This window comes from Electrona antarctica, assembly GCF_951216825.1.
Source record: "Electrona antarctica genome assembly, chromosome: 4".
Lineage (NCBI taxonomy): Eukaryota > Metazoa > Chordata > Actinopteri > Myctophiformes > Myctophidae > Electrona > Electrona antarctica.
The window spans coordinates 23,701,997-23,708,329 of record NC_136809.1 but is presented as its reverse complement, the minus strand read 5'-3'; positions in this window follow the sequence as shown (position 1 = coordinate 23,708,329).

Here is a 6,333-nt window from a genome sequence, read left to right as displayed (position 1 = left end):
AGTGATATTTGAATTAAGTGAAATCACTGAATATACCTTTAAGTACAGTACTTGAGTTTAGTAAATGTACTTAGTTTACTTTTTTTTACTAGTGTGGCTCAATGGCAGAAGAAGTAATCAGATGTTTTAGTAGTAAATACCACAATGTAAAAAATACTCATGTAAAAGTCCTGGATTCAAAAAATTTTAAAAGAAGAATTGAAAAGAAGAAGAAGAAAAAAACAGTACCAGGTTTTGAGATGCTCCGTCATAATCATCTGTAATTTGTTTGCATTAATTTACAGTACTAGAGTGGTGCCCATTGGGCACTACTTGGAACGATGCAAGTTGGAAATGCATGCTCCACCCAGTTATTATGTCTGTGTCCATTTTATGCCCATAATAAAATGGGATAATAAATATGGAGTCTATGCAGATGTCAGAACACCATTGTGATGTCAGAATAGTCAGTGTGATGTCAGAACAGGCCAGCTCCATATATAGAGCGTCGCAGTCCCGCCCCCTTTCATGACGACGCCAGGCCCAGGAAATAGTTCAGAATGCATTTTTCCCATAGACATTTCAAAACGTATTTATTTAAAGACCTTTTAAGCGTTGCACGAAGCCAACTCTTGTCGTGACAAATCATGACAACAAACACAATATTTTGGACCAAACAAATAATTACAAAGAAGAAAAACAACAAAAAAAGTGTTGTAACCTGCCGTTTTCTTCTTCTTTCTAATTATTTGTTCAGCCCGAAAAATTGTGTTTGTTGTCATGATCTGTCACGACAAGAGTTGGCTTTGTCCGCGGCGTAAACGTCTTTAAATAAATACTTTCTGAAAAGTCTATGAGGAAAATGAACAGGGATTTATTTTCTAGGTCTCTCGAGGGGGCGGGACTGCGACGCGATGCGGACTGCGATAGATATAGTCGTGATCAGGTCCAGAGCCCGGGCAGAAGCTTTTGTGCTGGTTCTGGACAACCGGCTATCCGACGGACTCAACACCAGGCACTGCACTCCCGGTGGTGGTGTGGAACGTGTATGTCGAATTTGAGGTCGGTGGGGCGAACGGTTCTCGAGTTACCTGGATGGGGTGCACACGCAGATCCGACACACCAAAGGTCCGAGCGCGATGCGATGCGAAAATGCAATGGTCCGACATGCGCTGCTCCCGTGCTTGCGGTTATGGTTAGGTTAGGGATTGAGGTTTCGGATCAATAGTATGTCGGAACTAAAGCCTGTACACACGTACGTACATACACAGAAACTTGGTGCATTTATACTGTAGATAGAGGGTCTAAAAGAGTGAGTTTGAGAGCTGTTTCACTTTACAATGTAAGTCAATGGGGAGCAAAGTGTATTTTTGAGGGGCACTAGCCCCTCCTACACAAGTTTTAATGTTTGTCTTTAGTTCAATGTTTGTTTTGACAATGAAGGGAAGATTTACGTCATAATGTGTAATTTACGTCATATTGTCTCTTTATTGTTAATGGCGTTTAATGTTTGTGTTTGCACCGTTGGTTTTACATCACCATTACATCACCTAATCAACATGAGTTAGACTTTAATATATTAGCGCCCCTCACTTCACACAGGTGTGATTTTTAATTAACAATTTCTAATCAATGGAGCATTTCTCACCCACCTTTGAAGTTACATTAGGCCTATAGGACGGTTACGGTAACCCAAATCTCTCCTTTCCCTTTAAGTACAGAACTTTGGTAAAAGTTACTGGTTTCTTGTTCCACCGTGTAGCTACGGCGAAGAAACCAACATTTCGACTAGACATGTTATAGTTACTTAATTTCCACCACAGGTGTGGGCGTGTGGCTCCCTTTGAAGTGCGCCGAAACGTAATCTCACGGCTAAATTGTTAGGAATGTCGGCCGCGGCCCCAATCTCTGCAGCCCAGCAGCAGCAGAAACTTGTTGATATTCACCCTACTGATGAGGGAGCAGCATATTTCCTCAGACGATTCCAGTGTTATATTCAAACTGTTGATTTTAATTAAAAAAGGATATATATTTTTTCCCCCCCTTCAGTACACACGCTGGAATTTAAAGTGTAATTTATCTGGAACCGTATTCCAGGCAAATGGAAGGGGGCAAAACGACTTGTTGAAACTGCTGATTAGAAGGGGAGGAGTGGCCACACACACCCCCTAAGTGACACATGGGTATCAACCACATCACCAAACACTGTAGGCCTAAGCAACAATTAAACCTGAAGATGGATTTTGTGCAAAAAATAAAATATCAGTGAAATATCGGTCAATATAGTGAAAAGATAGAAGTAATATCATAATTATTTTGATTTCAATACCGATAAAAAAACGAATTTTAATTTAAATTTTAATTAATATTGTCCGATATCTGGGCGCATGAGAGAGAGAGAAAGAGAGATGAATTTTTTTGTATCAGAGCAGGTATCCACATTTTCAATTCATTCCTCCACAACATTTTTGAGGGGCGCTAGCCCCTCCTATATACAGCTTTTTGTCCTAACTGTGTCACATTTGCCATTTACAATGAAATGAGAATTTACTTCATATGTGTCTAAGCAAATCGGCTAATCGGCCTATACTTAGGATTAGGGTTAGTGGTGATGTTTGGAGTCTCCAAAAGTCTCCGTAAGTTTGGCTCCATCTACAAGTACGTTGAATATAGGGGCAGAGAACGAGGATAAGGATTGAATACATAAGTTGACAAATTAATTCATGCGGAAGTATATTCATTTTTTTATTGGATGATGTACGATGATAAGAGCGCAAGCGCCCCTCACTTCACACGGGTGTGAGTTTTTTGTTCACCAATCGAAGAGAAGTGAGGTATTTAATGCAAAACGCTGAGAGATATGTCAGGTCTGACAAGCTGTCAGACCTGTCATTTGTCTCTTTCATTTTCACATGCAGACAGAGCATCATGCATTCACCACTGTCCATGTGTCTAACCTCGCATACTACGGCCATCAGCATCATATTTCTTATGTACGCTGACAAAAGGCCAAGGACCCCAATCCTCACATACTTTTGCTACTCAAAAAATTCAAGATATCAACTAGATTTCTCAGTAGCATGGAACATGTAATAGCTTTTCAGTTGCAAAGATCTTTTGTCAATTAAGTAGGCTACTGTGGTGTGGTCCACACAAGCAACGTCTTCCAAAGCAGTTTGGTAACAGTGACATCATCACCGCTCACGATATAGTTCTGCTCCCCGTCTTTTTTATTTCAACCTAAATACAACAACGTTTTGCCCCTCCGGGCTTTCTCAATTCCACTTCCACTTTTTTCTTCATTCAGTCATTTTTTGGGTCCAGCACCGTATTCTGAAACTGGGATGTGCATATCGTTTTCCTTCTTATCATACAGACACAAGACATTTTTTGAGTGGTGTAAACCACTCCTACAACTGTTTTTTTTGTGCAGAAAAAATGAGCATGGTTGCTATGTTCACCCTGTTGTAATGACGTAATGAAATCACACCCGGGTGAACAGGGTGAACATAGCAACCATGCTCATTTTTTCTGCACAAACAAAGCCAGGTAATGAAATCACACCCGGGTGTGATTTCATTACGTCAGACATGATTTCATTACGTCAGACAGACCTTACACCACTCAGTTCACACGGGTGTGATTTTTCCAATTTGAAAAGCTTTCTGTGTGAACAAATCAACATCACAACACGCACGCACGCACGCACGCACGCACGCACGCACGCACGCACGCACGCACGCACGCACGCACGCACGCACGCACGCACGCACGCACGCACTCACGCACGCACGCACAGACAGACAGACAGACAGACAGACAGACAGACAGACAGACAGACAGACAGACAGACAGACAGACAGACAGACAGACAGACAGACATTTTACAATATTTTGTATGTACTGGAAATAAACAGCTACAGTACCTTCACATGTCACAGACATAAATTGTAGTGTATACCACATACACTACACAGACCTATAGTTGTGACATTGCAAGTTCAGATTCGGATCATGTTACGTATCGCTTGTTTATCTCTACTGTAAAGTCTAATAAAGTAGAATAATCTCTCTAAGACTCTCTTTTCACACTCTGCAGGGGGTGATCGCCAGAAGCTTGGTTTCTCAGACATAAGCGCATGTAGAGGATACAAATACGGAAACATTGAAAACCGATGAGAACTGCGTGGAAAACGGCAAAATCAGCACATTGGCACAGAGCAGGACAATCTGCGAGGACAAAAACTCTTTAATCCTTGTTCCTTGGGGATGAGAAGGAAATTAACATAGAGAACAAACACACACTTGCACTTGTGCAAAGGCTGATGCCCCAATTTCTTTTGTATTATCAAATAAAAAAATCCTCCCAAGAAAAAGATGTTAAAGCAACACAGGACTTTCCCCTCACAACAAGGAATTCATGTTAAAGAGAGCAGCAAACTGCTTTTGGCTTCTGTCTAGTGGAGGACAAATTGACAAGACTGAGATCCTTATGGAATAAGGATCTCATTCAGCAGTTTTTCCCACTAGTGAATGGTTTCGTCTTTGTGTTACTATTGTGCATTCTGTTGGAAGGATTGAGGGGGTTAAAAGATACAGTACGATACAGAATAATAGGCTACAAGTTATTTTCAATTGTAACTGTGGTGAATGTGGTTTTACTGCTTTGGGGGCATCAACCCAAGGAATGCCAACAAACTGAACAAGCTGGTGAGATGGTGTTGTGAATTTAGTTGGCCAACCATGTGGTCCATAACTCATTCACTGCGATTGACAAATATATACGTCATTTCAATCTAAGGCGCAGACCAACAGTGTCTTCAGTGTTTCACTACATTCTCTCTCCATCCCTCTCTCAATCAAACAAGCACTCACAGGTACACAAAAGCCACTCACATGCCCATACACATGAACACACTGTAGAGGAATTCTGGGTCAATCAGTAATTGATGATGCCAGAAGAGTCAGAGTCAGAGACAGTATTTCAAGGTGGCTGTGATTGTACTTTAATTACATGATACCAAGGGGAGAAGAATGTATATAGTACAAGTATATAGTTTTGCCATGATCAGAGCATAGTTCACGACAAGAGCAAATCAGTGTATGTCCTTAACATGTGAAATGTAACACATGTCATAAAGCAAAAAGTGAAGAACATAACAATATGCATAATTCTACCATAATTCATCCTCAATGCACACACGCACGCACGCACGCACGCACGCACGCACGCACGCACGGAAGCACGCACACAGAGGACTGTCCTCTGAATTGATTGATTGATTGATTGAAGAATTTATTAACAGTTTGCAGAATTACAGTACATTTCAAGCACAAACTCAATACAAAGGCTGTTAACTGTGAGTGGACGACCCATTTACATCTGTTACAAATCATAAGTCTAGGGGTACATGAGTGAGTAACATAGGAAGGGGGAGCAGACACCATGATCAAAATACGATGATTTATTATAAAAGTATATATAATAAATCAAGAAAACGTATAACTACAATAATGGCTCAGTTCAAACAAAAGAAACAACAAATAAACAACGCCTTTCCGAAGGGCGTTCGGAACAACACATTTAAACAGAGATAACAATAATAAGGAGTTAACAGTTCAGTCGTGGCACATAGCAGTATAGCGGATCGGGAGAAGGTCCTAGCGACATTCCCCCCGAGCTGTCAGACACAGACTGGCTATGTAGAGCACGGCGCATTCCTGGCCAAGGAGTGCGCGCGACCGGCAGCCAATCAGGGAGTCAGGCGTTGATCAGACGCCTGGCTAGAGCCGGCCCCTCGTTGGTGTACTACAAGGCAAAACACAGCCAATCCAACCTGAAGTGGAACAGAACACATATATAATAGAAGGCGCTCTCTATTCCAATATATAGTTCATAACAAGTCTACTGGATGTATAGCTATATATATATATATATATATAAGAGATATCAAAGATAGGTCTAAACATATAACTATTGGAAACAAGTGTAATGCTTAATTGGGTCGTCCACTCACAGTTAACAGCCTTTGTATTGAGTTTGTGCTTGAAATGTACTGTAATTCTGCAAACTGTTAATAAATTCTTCAATCAATCAATCAAACAATACCACCAGTTACCTCATATAGATATATACATAATATTAACCAATAAATATATATATCTATACTACATCATAACAAAACTAATCATAACAAATCATAACACACACGTGACCGCAGTCCACGTGACACATCTGTCTAGGCAGTGAGCCTGTCAGTCTCTTTTGGGGTTTCTGCTCTCAGCTCACGAAGGAGATTAGCGCATGACAGTCCACCCGGTCTGGGCTCTGACACGGGTTATTAACAGCAGTCT